Source organism: Dendropsophus ebraccatus, unplaced genomic scaffold (assembly GCF_027789765.1).
Source record: "Dendropsophus ebraccatus isolate aDenEbr1 unplaced genomic scaffold, aDenEbr1.pat pat_scaffold_791_ctg1, whole genome shotgun sequence".
NCBI lineage: Eukaryota > Metazoa > Chordata > Amphibia > Anura > Hylidae > Dendropsophus > Dendropsophus ebraccatus.
The window spans coordinates 36,866-54,081 of record NW_027210390.1 but is presented as its reverse complement, the minus strand read 5'-3'; the positions used below and the strand labels follow the sequence as shown (position 1 = coordinate 54,081).

The following is a 17,216-nucleotide window of genomic DNA, read 5'->3' as shown; positions in this document are numbered from 1 at the left end:
CTGTAGCCAGCTATGCCCCATATAACCCCAAACAATGCCATGCACAAAGAAAGAAAGTTACACTTACTTTCCACCAACCCAACACTGTGCCTCCTGCAGCCAGATACAATACCTCTATAACCAGATACAATACCCCTATAACCAGATACAATGCCCCTATAACCAGATACAATGCCCCTATAACCCGATACAATGCCCCTATAACCAGATACAATGCCCCTATAACCACACACAATACCCCTATAACCAGATACAATGCCCCTATAACCAGATACAATACCCCTATAACCAGATACAATGCCCCTATAACCAGAGACAATGCCCCTATAACCAGATAGGGAGAAAAAAAGGAGAAGAAACGGGGGCGCCTCCTGGTGCAATAAATAATGGTAGAAAAGTGTCAGGCACGGAAAAGGGGGGGTGTTGCACTCACCTAGGGGAGTTGTGCTGGATTATAGGCACAACTCTATAGCAGGCATAAGGAGTAGGACACCGCAGCTCCTGCCGGGGTACGTTCAAGGGAGTCGTACGATAGATAGTACAGATTGCCAGCTGCTGCGGGCTTTGGGACCATATGTAATCCCGGCTTGTGATGGGCGCAGGTGTCCAAGGTACCACAGATAGCGGTAGTTATTGCATTGAAGGAATATTTATTAAAAAACGACGCGTTTCGGCCGCCAAATATAAGGTGGCCTTTCTCAAGTTTACACAGAGTGATGATAAACATGGGTTTAAGTAGTATACAGACCGGTCAAGTGAATAATCACTTCCGGGTTCGTTACATGTATAGGGGGAGTGCCCTAAGTGTGGGCAAGTTCATTGGTCTATCGGAAAATAGATACAAATCACATTACCAATACTGTATATAGAAAGGGGATCTATAACTTACATTTCCCCGAGAGTCCGGAGGACAGCGTCTGCGTCCGGCTGGGTCACGTGAGCGGCCGAGCGTCATGACATCAATGCGGACGTGCGCAGCGGCATCATGTGATTCCGGAGTTCCGGAGACGTGGCCTGCGGAACCTACGTAGAGAGGATTCAGAATAGTAAAATAACGTAAAAGGCGTATATGCCGAAATATAAGCGTTGCTGATATACAGGTGTGAGAGATACAGAGAATATTAAAAATAACATAGATACAAACCAGATATCTAACAGATAGATAATCTATTACAAGACCAATATCAAAATATATATATGTAGACAATGTAATAATGGTTAAAATGACTATATTCTCATCGCCATCTAGTGGTAAAAAACCAATAGGCAGAATAGCTGGGATATTTGAATGGGGACATATATAAATATGTGTATATAAGTGTATGTAGATATATCAATGTGAGTGTGTGTAAATATATAAATATATAAATAAATAAATAGATAGAAAGGAGATGTGTCTAAGAATACATAAAATATGTGTGCATATATATAATTAATTACATAAAGTCTGTTTAATGGACCGTTAACATATATGTCTCAAGCTCAATCTGCAAGTTCTATGCATTCGTTAAGACCGTCGGGTATAAGAGATTGTACCCGATAGATCCAGAAGGATTCACGTCTACATAAAGATGACCACCGATCGGTATTAGTGATAGGAATCTGTTCAATAGGGTGTATTGTTATATGAGAAAAATCGCTATTGTGATGTTCTGTGTTTGTATAACCAGATACAATACCCCTATAACCAGATACAATGCCCCTATAACCAGAGACAATGCCCCTATAACCAGATACAATATCCCTATGACCAGATACAATGCCCTTATAACCCGTTACAATGCCCCTATAACCCGATACAATGCCCCTATAACCAGATACAATACCCCTATAACCAGATAAAATGCTCCTATAACCAGATACAATACCCCTATAACCAGATACAATGCCCCTATAACCCGATACAATATCCCTATAACCAGATACAATACGCCTTGTTACTAGATATACTACCTGGATCAAATTCCATGTCTGCTATAGCCAGATACAGTGTGCCCCTATAACCAATTAGAATGACCCTTACAGCTAGATATGCCCCCGTAACAAAACACAATTACAATACCCCTATAACCAGATACAATACCCCTATAACCAGATACAATACCCCTATGACCAGATACAATGCCCTTATAACCCGATACAATATCCCTATAACCAGATACAATGCTCCTATAACCAGATACAATGCCCTTATAACCAGATACAATACCCCTATAACCAGATACAATACCCCTATAACCAGATACAATGCACCTATAACCAGATACAATATCCCTATAACCAGATATAATACGCCTTGTTACTAGATATACTACCTGGATCAAATTCCATGTCTGCTATAGCCAGATACAGTGTGCCCCTATAACCAGTTAGAATGACCCTTACAGCTAGATATGCCCCCGTAACAAAACACAATTAGGGAGATTTATCAAAAATTTAAGCCATTTTTTTGAAGTGCAAAAGTCACAAAATTTTGCACAACCGCATAGTTGCGACTTTTCCTCGACATACACCAATCATGCCTACTTCGGCTTACGCTGAAAGTAGACATGATGTACAACTAACTAAAATAGTCACACATGGGTCGCAGACTGACTCCATACTAGAGGTGGTGTATTTCACCACCTATAATGTGGAGCCGGCATGCTCCGTGGGTCAGGTGCAGCTAAAATAAATGGCCCTTCCCACACTGGTATTACTAGGCTGCTGCTGCTTGTTTTTTAACCCAGCTGGTTATATTTAAAAAAAACACATAGGATCCCCCCCACTTTCCATAACTAGCCACGTTAAAAACCAAGCAGCAGCAGCCTAGTAGCACCAGGGTGGGAAGGGCCATTTATTTTGGCCCTCCCCAGCCTAATATTACCAGCCTGCTGCCGCCCAGTTCAAGAGCGCCAATTTTGACGCTCCGGGACCACTGGCACCCAGCTCTTCCCAGTACCCCTGGTGGCATTGGGTACTGGGGTAATAATGGCGGGGTTAGTGTTAGCCATTTTATACCGGCTAGCACTAGGCCCAGACTTAATAATGGATTCCGTCTATCAGACAGCTTCCACTACTAAGTCTGTAAAGTAATGAAAGAAAACACAACACACTTAGAAAAATATTTTAATCAAATAAAAACACCCCCACACCCCTCGTAGACCATTTTATTGAACAGTAAAGTCCGCTGGTCATCAAAGTAGTCCAAACGAATCCGACGTAATCCTCTGCATGCCGGTATCTGAACTAGAAAGGGAGAAGATAATGCTCATTACCTAGGAGGCAAACCAGGGCCAATGAGACTATTTAGAGACAATTCTGAGACCATTTAGAGACAATTCTTAACCAAACAAATCTGCACCACAGAAAATAGACCATGCTTATCCCTGATAGTAAATTGCACTTTAAATAGAACAGTCTATTCTTGCCAAAGCAGAAATAGACCACATCTAGAAAAATCCCCTGTTGATAAATTTCCCCCAATGTCTACTTTAACCATATCCATTATGGCCCCTATACCCAGATACAGTGGCCCCTGAAGCCAGAAACAATGCCCTATGTAGCTAGAGAGGCTCTCTGTAGCCATATACAATAACATTAGTAGTTAGATATGCCCCCTGTAACCAGATGCAATGCCCCATATTGTCACAGGCTGAAGTGTATTGAGTGTAGGAGACTGGACTTCTCTATACACATATGTGTTATAATGGCCGCCTATGGCAAACTGTGCACAATAGTCAAGATGAACATAAACACTAAACCCCAAAAGAGACCTGAACCCTACACAGGCAGAGCAGGCGGGAAAGTAGTGGCAGATATGTAATAATAATCACTTATTACCCTTATATAAAACTATTAATAAAATAGTAATTATATGGGAAAAACTATTCTTATAGGAAGGGACTGGAACCTTTTATCAAATAAATGTTTTTGTTTTTTTGAGCAACATTAATCAAATATCAGTATAAATCATAATAAAATACTACAGCCGAGCGCATAGACCAAGATTTTATTCACACTAATTCCTGCCAATGGTCGACTGTTCATTGTTTGGTTAGTACAAGTGTTTGTTTCAAGATGTTTAAATAAAGATTATTGAAAATCATGATGTAATTTGTTTACAAACTGGACCCTTCAGAGCTTTATTAGGAGTTGGACTGTAAGTACACACATCCATTGGCTCCTGGTATTTTTTTGTTATTTTCTATTTTTAATCAGTTTTCTCCATGTAATCTTTAATTCTCTCACACACATAGGCGATTTGTGGAAGATTGGTGACAGAAGGAGTTTTGGAGACATGGAGGAAGAGCTGACCATCATCTACAGCGAGGAGGACCAGTTCGTGGAGGATACGGACTTTCCCGTTGTCTACGAGGAACATGTGAGTGAGAATTCCCCATCCAGTATAGCAGGGTATAGCAGATAGGGTTGTATAGAGATGGGGTTGTGTACATAGTGGGATGTCCTGTCCAGGAGTATCTGTACCTGTAGATACTCCTCCCTGATCACATGACCACATAGGTGCCCCCCCCCATAGGAGACAGTGGTGATGGGAGGAGATGTGTAGAATGGGGAGCTATAAATACCTCACACCCTGTTACTTATTCCCCATGTTCAGCCATTTCCAACTGCCATTTTGCCATGTTCCATGCAGGGGGCGGGGCTTAGTTGGCCATGATAACTGCTGGGTGGTGGCTGTGGTCTATGGCCGGGCTCATGCACTGTGTGTGTTATGTGATCTCCAGCACCTCTGCGGACATAGGAAGGAATATACTCCTATAAGGTAGAGAGGGAAATCCCATAGCACACATACATGGGCCTGGCCTAAGACTTTATCCAGATGTGCAGTAATATGTGACAATGCTATCACTGGATCAGGATCTACTGTGTGATCTGTCAGGTTGAATAAAAATAATTATAATATATATGGTACAGTATGGGATTTGTAGTTCTGTAACCTGAAGCTCTCCTGGTTGCATAACTACAATCCCCATCCTCATGTTGTGGTGATGGGAGTTGTAGTTATTCAACCAGGAAAGCTCCAGGTTGCAGAACTACAACTCCCATGATCATGGTGTGGTGACAACACTTTATGGGAGAAAAACAAACAAAAAGAAAAAGTCTGAAGGGAAAATGCTCAGCACATCCGAAGATCATATACAAGATATTCTTTATTAAACATAGGTAAAAGCTGCTCCTGTGTTATTTTGTTGTGCAACTTGCTATATGTACTGGCGCACTGGAGTGTTGTTGTGTTTCCCTGCTGCTTCTCTAAATAAAGAATTTAATAGCTGGAGAGTCACAGAGGGGGTGGCAGGGAAGCCTGCAGTGATATCCCCCTCCCCCATTACACAGCCACTGAGATGCTGACATACAAGAGGGGTGCCGCTGGACATTGTCCCTCTACGGGCTCTACAGGAAGACAGGGAAGCCTGGAGTGTAATCCCTCATCATACAGCACCACTGACAGCGTTGCTCGGTTTTGTCAAGGGGGAGGTGCCTTAAGGATGAACGGGGCCACCGCTGCTCTTGCACAATGTCCTGGGGATGGCCTATGGGGGGGGCACAACGACTGCTGTACATTGTCCTGGCTATACGGGCAGATGGGGAAGCCTGTAGTGGAATCCTCCTACCACCCCTCGCACAGCAGCACCTCCTCCGCATTGTAATGGGGGGGAGGATTCCACAACAGGCTTCCCTGTCTGCTTGTAGAGCCGGGACGTTGTCGAGCACAGCTATGGACCCCCGCAGTGCACAGCAGCCCGGCCATCCTCCATAGCGGCCGACAGACACAAGGCTGTGAGCGGTGAGGAACTGTGCCAGGTCACTCTCCGTTTGTGAGACAGCATGGAGCTCCAGATTTGCCGCAAATGGAGGAGAGCACTGGAGGAGAGCGCGCTGTAACAAATCCGGCATGGTACAACAAATTATTGATATGTAATTACAAAATCACCATGTCAGCAGGGTTCTATGTATTGTCTGCTGGATACCTTCTAAGAAAACATTTACATTTTTGCATGATGACTGGTGTACTCCTTTAAATAAAAATAAATAAATTACTATATATATATATATATATATATATATATATATATATATATATATATATTAGAATGCACTCTGATTTATTATTAGGTGTAACATACATTTACTGGCAAATAGCTGCTATACTGTAGACCCCAAACTGTAAGAGCAACGCCTGCCTCAATGTCAAGCGGCGTTGACATGTCAATTCTTGGAGCGGAGGAGAGAGGAAGCGTGTGAGCCCTCTCATAGAGTCTCTGTTTAACACTAAGGCTTCTGTCACAGATCTTTGCTGCCCCGGTCTTGCAGGCCAGATGTGGCTCTTTTGATGGCCGCATCTGGCTCGCAGCTCGCTGCGACTGCCACTCCGCCTTACCTACTGCCTGCCCGGACGTGCTCCTCCAATCCAATTAGCACAGAGGGGGCATGGGGCTGCTGCGGCAGGCCGTGGCGCATGTGTTGATTGGATGCGTGCACCACGGCCCACCACAGCTGCCCCACGCTCCCGCTCTGAGCTGATTGGATTGGAGGAGCACGTCCGGGCGACACGTCAAGCTGCCGCTACTACCCATCTCGCAAGTGGAGGTTAGGAGGCGCAGGGGAGAAGCATGGGGGAGGCACATATGGCTGAGATGCGAGTGGACCACCCGCCACCATGCTCTCAAAAGGAGGCTGCCCGCTGCCAGACACTTTTGGATTGGGCAGCGCTGCGGCTGCAGCTCCTCTCCCAGCAGCCCGCCGTCTCCTGTGATCTTCCAGCAACGGCAGCATGGTAAAGAGACGCTGCATGCTCCGGAGACCGCGCGCTGCCGGGAGAGAAGCTGCTGGGAACGGGTGACAGGTGAGGTTTTGTTTTTGTTTGTTTTTTTCTGGTGGGGAAGTGCGGGTGCCAGGCTGGTGTCAATAGAAGGGCTCTGTACAGAGGAGAGGGTCTGGATTGGACTGGAGTGACTATATGAGGCACTATTGGGGCATATTGGCTACTATATGGGGGTATTAGATACTATATGGGGCACAATTGGGGGTTATTGGCTACTAAATGGGGCACTATTGGTAGGTACTGGATACTATATGGGCATTATGGAGGTATTGGCTACTATATGGGAGTATTGTCTACTATATGGGGCACTATTGGGGGGTATTGGATACTATATGGGGCACTATTGGGGGTATTGGATACTATATGGGGAACTAGATACTATACCGGGCGCTATGGGTGGATTAGATACTATACCAGGCACTATGGGGTATTGGCTACTATATGGGGCACTGTGGGGAATTGGCTACTATATGGGGCACTGTGGGGGGATTGGCTACTATATGGGGCACTAATGGGGGTATTGGATACTATATGGGCACTATGGGGGTATTGGATACTATATGGGCCACTGTTGGGGGGGATTAGATACTTTACCAGGCACTATGGGGGGATTGGCTACTATATGGGACACTGTGGGGGGATTGGCTACCATATGGGGCACTGTGGGGTGATTGGCTACTATATGGGGCACTGTGGGGTGATTGGCTACCATATGGGGCACTGTGGGGGGATTGGCTACTATATGGGGCACTGTGGGGGGATTGGCTACTAAATGGGGCACTGTGGAGGGATTGGCTACTATATGGGGCACTGTGGGAGGATTGGCTACAATATGGGGCATTGTGGGGGGATTGGCTACTATATGGGGTACTGTGGGGGCATTAGCTACCATAAGGGGCACTATGTGTGTGTGTGGGGGTCAAATGGCATAGTGTGTATGTGTGGGAGGGGGTCAGGTGTGGTAGTGTGTTAGTGGAGGGGGTCAGGTGGGGTAGTGTGTGTGGGAAGGGGCGGACTGGGCCACCGGGGGACCGGGGAAACCCCCGGTGGGCCCCAAGCAGGAGTAGGCCCCGCCCCCCAGTCAGGGAGCACGGTCCCCCCGCATCGGGGGCCCCCGTGCTCCTGGGGGGCCCACTCAGCCGCCGATAGCTGGCCGGCACCTTCCCTTCCTTGTGATCGCAAGCTTGCGATCACAAGGGTGCTGCCGCCGCCGCCGCCCCGACAGATGAGCAGCTGCTGGTCCCGGCAGCGTCATCACCACTGAGCTCTGTGTGCGGTGCGGCTGCTAGGACTTCCGGTTCACGTAGCGCATACCGGAAGTCCCAGCCGCTGCGGCGCGCACGGAGCTCAGTGTTGATGGCGCTGTCCAGGACCAGGAGCTGCTCGTCTGTCGGGGAACAGAGGAGAAGAGACCAACGACGGGGGAGCGTGTTGACAGGTGAGTTGAGTTTCGGTTTTGTTTTTTTTATCATAGGGGAGAGATGGACAACATGAGGGGGGGAGAGATGGACAACATGAGGGGGGGGGAGATGGACAACATGGGGGAGAGATGGACAACATGAGGGGGGGGAGATGGACAACATGAGGGGGGGGAGATGGACAACATGAAGGGGGGGGAGATGGACAACATGGGGGAGAGATGGACAACATGAGGGAGAGATGGACAACATGAAGGGGGGGGAGATGGACAACATGAGGGGGGGGAGATGGACAACATGAAGGGGGGGGATGGACAACATGAGGGGGGGGGGGAGATGGACAACATTGGGGAGAGATGGACAACATTGGGGAGAGATGGACAACATGGGGGAGAGATGGACAACATGGGGGGAGAGATGGACAACATGAAGGGGGGGGAGATGGACAACATGGGGGAGAGATGGACAACATGGGGGGAAGATGGACAACATGAAGGGGGGGGAGATGGACAACATGAAGGGGTGGGAGATGGACAACATGAGGGGGGGAGATGGACAACATGGAGGAGAGATGGACAACATGGGGGAGAGATGGACAACATGAAGGGGGGGGAGATGGACAACATGAAGGGGGGGAGATGGACAACATGAGGGGGGGGGGAGATGGACAACATGGGGGAGAGATGGACAACATGAAGGGGGGGGGAGATGGACAACATGAAGGGGGGGGGGAGATGGACAACATGAAGGGGGGGGAGATGGACAACATGAGGGGGGGGGAGATGGACAACATGGGGGGAGATGGACAACATGAAGGGGGGGGAGATGGACAACATGAAGGGGGGGAGATGGACAACATGAGGGGGAGAGATGGACAACATGGGGGGGAGAGATGGACAACATGAGGGGGCTATAGGGGGGATGGACAACATGAGGGGGCTATAGGGGGGATGGACAACATGAGGGGGCTATAGGGGGGATGGATAACATGAGGGGGCTATAGGGGGGGATGGACAACATGAGGGGCTATAGGGGGGAGATGGACAACATGAGGGGGCTATAGGGGGGAGATGGACAACATGAGGGGGCTATAGGGGGGAGATGGACAACATGAGGGGCTATGGGGGATGGACAACATGAGGGGCTATGGGGGGAGATGGACAACATGAGGGGGCTATAGGGGGAGATGGAAAACATGAGGGGGCTATAGGGGGGGGTGGACAACATGAGGGGGCTATAGGGGGGGTGGACAACATGAGGGGGCTATAGGGTGGGATGGACAACATGAGGGGCTATAGGGGGGATGGACAACATGAGGGGGCTATAGGGGGGATGGAAAACATGAGGGGGCTATGGGGGGGATGGACAACATGAGGGGGCTATGGGGAGATGGAAAACATGAGGGGGCTATGAGGGGGTGGACAACATGAGGGGGCTATAGGGGGCAATGGACAACATGAGGGGGCTATTACTAAGGAATCGACAACATGAGGGGGCCATATGGGGTGAATGGACATGAGGATATCTATATTGAAGAAGGACAACTTGAGGGCGCTGTATATATGGGGATGGACAGCATAAGGGGGGTACCTATATGGGGGATGGACAATATGGGGTGCCATTTATAAGGGGGACAACAGAGGGGGGACCATATACTGTAAGGAATATATATATATATATATATATATATATATATATATATATATATAGAGTGAGGGCGTACAGGGGCCAATACAGATGTGCAGTTTGTAGAGAGATGAGGATGGTGACATAGTGAGGAGCCTAATATGTCTGTCTGGCAGATTCTGTGGATTCGTGGCTCATAGAAGTTCTCATTATGGCCCAGGACGGATGGAGAAGATGAAAAGGGAAGAACTCCGATCAGAGAAGACGTCCCCTGTGAGTCACCTGATATATTTGCACTGTAATGTATATGGTGTATAGAACCTGTGTAGAGCTGTGTCTACCTCTATATGACTGGATGAGGTGATGGTGATCTGTGTACAGTGAATCTTATTCAGTAGCAGTGGTGGTGTTAGTCAGTATGTGGTGGTATTAGTCAGTAGCAGTGGTGGCGTTGGTCAGTATGTGGTGGTATTAGTCAGTATGTGGTGGTATTTGTCAGTATGTGGTGGTATTTGTTGCTTGTAATCCGGTACTGTTTTTTATTGTTCTTAGTATACTAGATTTGGTCAGTAACAATATAGTGATGGTATTGGTTGTGGTGTGGCGGTAATATTTTCCCCTTGTATACTGGTATTATTGGTATACAGGATTTGTTCAGTAACAGTATGGCGGTAATATGTATGGTGATAATATTTCCCTCTGATATACTGGTATTATTAGTAATATCACTCTCAGTATACAGGATCTGGTCAGTAACAGTATGGCGGTAATTGTGGCGGTAATATGTATGGTGATAATATTTCCCGCCTATATAATGGTATTATTGGTAAAATCAGTCTCAGTATACAGGATCTGGTCAGTAATAGTATGGCGGTAATATGTGTGGGGATATTTGCTCTTTATATACTGGTGTCATTGGTAGCTGTATGACTTTTGTATCTAAGTATACAGCGTTATCATACAAAGGAAATTGTCTTATAGCCCAATTACACCGGCCAATTATCGGTAACAAGCGCTCCTAGGAAGCCCCATGTAAAAGTGTCACAGATCAGCTGACAAGCAAATGCCCCATAGTCGGCTGATTTGATCTTTTGTGCGGCTGTAAAAATCATTGCTGTCGGCTGCACATCTCTGTGTATTCCTGCCCTGCTGATTAGCAATCATTTGCAGCCCTACACTGCCCCAAATCACGCCGTGTAACTGGACCCTTATTAATGTTACCATAGATAAGTATGGTGGCTGAAGGGTGGGCCCTAAGAATGATTTCCCCTGGTGGGCCCAAGGCACTCCAGTCCGACACTGTGTGTGGGGATGGTGGTCGGGTTAATTGCGGGTTAACAGCAGAGGGGGCATTATTACTATATGGAGGGTACAGCAGGGGGCATTATTACTATATGGGGACACAGCAGGGGGCATTATTACTATATGGGGACACAGCAGGGGGCATTATTACTATATGGGGACACAGCAGGGGGCATTATTACTATCTGCTTATGACGGCACTCAGAGGGCCCATGCCCGTATGTTTTAGGACCCTAGCAATGCCCCTGTACTAAAGTATATGACAATCTTACCATATGTATACTGCTTGTAGATCAATGGTAGTCTGCTCATCCCGAAGGTGCAGGGTAGGAGGATAGAGATAGTAGGGAGCACCTATGTCCCTAATAGGCCCTATGTCAGGTGCACCAAACTACCCCTGCTTGCTAAGGGACTTGTCGGGGTGTAAGCACCCTAATAAAAGCGACCCCTGCCCCGTCCAATTCCTCTCCAATGCCCTATGCTCACCCTATCATTTACTCCCAACTGGTTCCATCCACCAGGAATAGTCGGGGGAGATTGTTACGGCAGCTTGTAGCCGGCGCCAAAACAAAGACAGTTGTAAAAAAAATACACACAAAAAATGGCCCAAAAAGGCCAGTCACATGCCCTGGGTGTAGCATATGGCTCCACCCACATTAGGACATTTTTGCCCTGACAGGTCCCTGAGCGAGCAGGGGTAGTTTGGTGCACCTGACATGGGGCCTATTAGGTACAAAGCTGCTCCCTACTATCTCCATCCTCCTACCCTGCACATTCAGGATGAGCAGACCACCATTCATCTACAAGCAGTATACATATGGGGACTGGTCTATACCATGCAGCAATACTGGAGTTTTTGTTTTTTGGATACTTTGGGGAAATCCAGCCTAAATGTAGCACATCCTGCTTTGTCTTTAAGGGAACATTCACATGTACTGTGCTTGCTGCAGATTTTATACTGTGAATTTTATGTTGCAGATTTCTGCTGTGTACAGCCGCACAAACAATTGACTTGTCCATTATTTACGGCCGCTGGTGCAGGAACAACGGCCGTTGTTCGGACTGTGCACACATTGTAATGTATGGCCATTCTGACGGCTGTACATTGAACAGATGTCTATGGTTAATTGGATTACAGGCACACCCAAATCTGCCCGCAATCCAAATAGAAGTAAAACAGTGGCCGTTGTTTGACACTGCCAACAACCGATGTTTTAATAATAATAATAATAATAATAATAATAATAATAATTTTAGTTTAATAATAATTTTTGTTTATATAGCGCCAACAGATTCCGCAGCACTTTACAATTCTGGGGTACATACATAGAGAAAAAAATAGACATTACAGAGAGATACATATAATTATCCATACATGAGGAGTGAGGTCCCTGCTCGCATGCATGAGCTTACACACTATCAGGAGGGGGTGCGAGACAGAATGGCAGAGGGGCAAAATGCATCATTGTTCTTATGGTCCGGCCATCATTATAAATAAGGCAGTGCAGGTAAGGGTGGGTGAACCTGTCACCAGCCAATGCATGCATGCACAGGTCTAAGTGCTTAAATGCTTGGTGTGTGTGTGTATGTATGTATGTATGTATGTATGTATGTATGTGTGCGTGGTGGTAGGTGTGTGTGTGTGGGGGGGGGGGGGGGAGGTTGAGGGTAGCAGTCAAAATTAGGGAACCTGGTAAGCCTGCTTGAACAGATGAGTTTTGAGGGCACGTTTGAAGCTTTGGGTATTGGAGGTGAGTCTGACAGTCTTGGGTAATGCATTCCATAGAACTGGTGCAGCTCGGGTGAAGTCCTGGAGACGGAAGTGAGAGGTGCGGATTAAGGTGGATGTTAGTCTTAAGTCATTAGAGGAGTGTAAGGCACGGGTAGGGCAGTAGACGGAGATTAGGGAGGAGATATAGGGAGGTGCAGCACTGTGGAGAGCCTTGTGGGTGAGCAGGAGGACTTTGTATTGGATCCTGTGTTTGATAGGGAGCCAATGTAGTGACAGGGGGGAGGCATTAGTATAGCGGCTGGACATGGGGATAAGCCTGGCCGCTCTATTGAGAATGGACTGGAGAGAGGAGAGTTTAGAGGAAGGGAGGCCGATTAGTAAGGAATTGCAGTAGTCAAGGCGGGAATGGATCAGAGCGACAATAAGAGTTTTAGCAGATTCGACAGTAAGGAAGGGACGGATTTTAGAGAAGTTTTTTAGATGCAGATTACAGGAACGTGAAAGAGATTTAATATGAGGAGTGAAGGACAGATCTGAGTCAAACATAACCCCAAGGCAGCGGGCTTGTTGTGTAGGGGTTATGGTTGCACCACAGACAGAGATGGAAATGTCAGGTGGAGGGTGTTTAGCAGAGGGAGGGAAGACAAGAAGCTCAGTCTTAGAAAGGTTTAGTTTTAGGAATAGGGAGGACATAGCGTTAGAGATGGCAGACAGACAGTTACTGGTGTTCTGTAGAAGTGCGGGGGTGATATCACGGGAGGAGGTATATAGCTGGGTATCATCAGCATAGAGATGGTACTGAAAACCAAACTTACTGATGATTTGTCCAATGGGTAAAGTGTAAAGTGAGAAAAGGAGAGGGCCCAGGACTGATCCTGAGGAACCCCGACTGTAAGGGGGAGAGAAGATGAGGTGGAGCCAGAAAGCGATACGCTAAAGGAGCGGTCAGAGAGATAGGAGGAAAACCAGGAAAGAGCAAAGTCCTTTAGGCCAATAGAGCGGAGCGTGGAGAGGAGGAGCTAGTGGTCTACAGTGTCAAAAGCTGCAGATAGGTCCAGTAGAATGAGCAGGGAATGGTCACCTTTAGATTTGGCGGTGAGGAGATCATTAGAGACTTTAGTAAAAGCAGTTTCTGTAGAGTGGTGAGGACGGAAACCAGACTGAAGGGGATCAAGGAGAGAGTTGTCAGAGAGGTAACGGGTTAGGCGGGAATAGACCAGACGTTCCAAGAGTTTAGAGATAAAAGGGAGATTAGAGACAGGTCGATAATTGGCTGCACAGGAGGGGTCTAGGGAGGGTTTTTCAGTAATGGAGTGATGGTGGAGTGTTTGAAAGTCGAGGGGAAGATGCCAGAGGAGAGGGAGAGGTTGAAGACTTTAGTAAGGTAGGTAGTGACAACAGGGGAGAGAGACTGGACAAGGTGTGAGGGAATAGGGTCACTAGGGCAGGTGGTGGGACGAGATGAGGAGAGGAGTCTGGAGACTTCCTCCTCGGTCACTGGCTCAAAGGCTGAGAGGGATGAGGAGAAACAGTGAGAGGAATAGGATTAATATTACCTGGGGAATGGGAGATGATCTCCTGGCGGATTGTGTTTATTTTACCCTTGAAGTAGTTGGCTAAGCCTTCAGCACTGAGGTTAGTGATGGGTGTCTGAACTTTGGGTTTAAGGAGAGAGTTGAGGGTATCAAAGAGGCGTTTTGGGTTATGGGAAAGAGAAGAGATCAGAGTGGTAAAGTAGGATTGCTTAGCAGAGTGAAGAGCTGAGTAGTAGCTTCTAAGCATAGACTTATAATGTAGAAGGTTGGATGTTGTCTTGGATTTCCTCCACAGATGTTCAGCACACCTAGAACACCGTCTAAGAAAACGAGTTCTGCTTGTGTTCCAGGGTTGTGGCCGTCTGTGTCGGGCTGTTTGGGGTATAGGGGGTGCAAGTTTGTCCAGAGTGGTTTTGAGGGTGTCGTGGTATTGTTTGGCAGCAAGATTAGGACAGGAGAGGGAAGAGGTGGGGGGCAATGATGACTGTACGGTATCTAGCAGTTGTTGGGTGTCTATAGCACGTAAGTTGCTATATGTGAGTGAGTGAGTGAGTGAGTGTTTTGACTATGTGTGAACGTTGCCTTACACAGTTTGATAAATCTGGGCCATAGCTGCTCCCATCCATAAACAGCGCCACTACTGTCCCCGGTTTTTCTGTGGTATTGCAGCACATTTTCTAGTGAAGTAAATAAAACTGAGTTGTAATACCACATAACACCTGAGGATAAGCATGGCGCCGTTCTTGAAATAAATCAGAAATAAATAAATAAATACATTTATAATTCAGGATAACTCACATAACCCCCTAGATCTAAGATAAAAGCTTACACTGATTTGTTAGTTTATTGTCCGCATTTTTCAAACATAAGTGACAATTATAATTGTAAATTATACCACAAATAGGGTGTGCAGTATATAGGAGAGTTTTCTATGCAACAGAGTGACACAATATGACAGTATATTACCCCAATGTGTACTGGATGGGATTCTAATAAAATTATCCACAGACACTGATTACTCATCTACCTTCATTATATTCATCTGCGGCGCTGGTTTGGGGAATTTGGACTTTTTATTGATATTCCGTCACCATTTTGATGGCCGCCATATTGGATCAAGGGCAAATTTTCCAATGGGAAGGTGGTCATGTAGCATATAAAAAAAAATAAAGAATTTTCTCAGAAATGGATTGCCTCAATCAGGTTTGCAATATCTCTCTTGTTCAGATATCTCATTTTCCCGTTTGTAATTGTATTTTTCAATAAAGGAAAAAAAAAACAATTGGCCAAGAGAAAGATGGCAAAGGTATAAGTAGAAGTATGAGTGTAAAAAACTAGAAATACCTTGCGTTGAAAAGATAATTCACACCTGTTCACAAACATAAGTGTGCCGGTTCACAAACAGACACCCAGCTAGAAAAGAGTGGGGTCCTACTAGCCAGAGCTCCGATTCTGCAGATTATTGCTCCTTGTAATAAAGACAACGATCGACTGATTGGTTATTTTTGGTCCTGACCTACAAACATTGGCCGCCGACTGCGCATCACTACGTGTAATAACGATGCACGGCCCATGGCTGATGACTGTATAAAGAAAATAATAAAGTATATACATACCTCTGCCCGCTCCCCGATGCTTCTGCCCGCTCCCCGATATATTTTCCTGGCTTCTGCCCGCTGTCCGCAGCTGCCGGTGCAACTTCACAGACCGTCTCTAGATTTCCACCGGCGGCTAAGGACAGCGGGCAGAAACAATGAAGATACTGGGGAGCAGTATGCAGTATGGATCCCGCTGTCTGCCCTCTCTGTGGAAAAGGTAGAGACAGCCCCAGGACCACATGGAAAAACATAGATATCATCCACATGGTCCTCGGGCTGCCCCCCACCTTCTCCACAGAGCGGACTGACAGCGGGATTACAAATCTGACCATTCTGCTTCATAGCCCACTAAATCAGCCCTCCGTGTGTTTTTGGAAGAAATGACTGTGTGTGTAATCCTGGATGAGCACTGTAATAGTGCCCCCACCTACACCCTATCCCATCCAAGCACATAGGTCAGATGGACACAGAAGGAGGTCTCATGCTCAGCAATATACCAATGTCCTCTGCTTACTCTCTCTATTTCCTATTTCAGGCTGGACTGGATGACGGCGAGGGTGAGTTTTGTCTATAATATCTCTATGTATCTATGTATCTCTACAATGTATAAAGCAGTTCTCTAAACTAATGGTTTTCTATTTTTTTTCTTTAGATGAAGAATCGGATTTCGGGTGAGTAAATCTAAACTGAAGATGTAAAACTTGTGTGACCCTATAATTCCTCCCCTATAGACCCCGATCATCACTGATGTCTCTAATGTGTGACTGGTTTTCACTATCTTCTCTATTCTATCACTAACAGGAGCGACATCGAGGACATTGAGGAGGATTCGGACGATTGGAAGTAAGTATCTCATAGTATCGTCTTAAACAACAAGCCTATAAAAATTACAGGTGTTAGGAGCTTTTTTTGTTGTTTTTTTAAGGGGTAATTCAGCAAAAAAAAAAAAAAAATCTTTCAAATCAACTGGTGTCAGAAAGTGCCAGAGATTTGTAATTTACTTCTATGAAAAAAATAAATCTCCAATACTTATCAGCTGCTGGATGTCCTGCACGAAGTGGTGTATTCTTTCCAGTTTGACACAATTGCTCTATGCTGCCATCTAAGTCTGGGACAGGAACTGCACTATAGCAAATCCCCATAGAAAACCTTTCCTGCTTTTCAGACTGGAAAGAATAC

At 46.4% G+C, this 17,216-nt stretch overlaps 1 long non-coding RNA gene across 1 annotated transcript; it reads left to right on the top strand.

Annotated features, from left to right (window-relative positions):
* The first annotated feature begins 4,260 nt into the window (after window positions 1-4,260).
* Window positions 4,261-16,862, top strand: LOC138779848 (uncharacterized). The gene is made up of 4 exons (XR_011361222.1): window positions 4,261-4,363; window positions 16,573-16,594; window positions 16,690-16,708; window positions 16,839-16,862. It is a non-coding gene; the product is annotated as an uncharacterized lncRNA (long non-coding RNA).
* The last annotated feature ends 354 nt before the right edge of the window (window positions 16,863-17,216 follow it).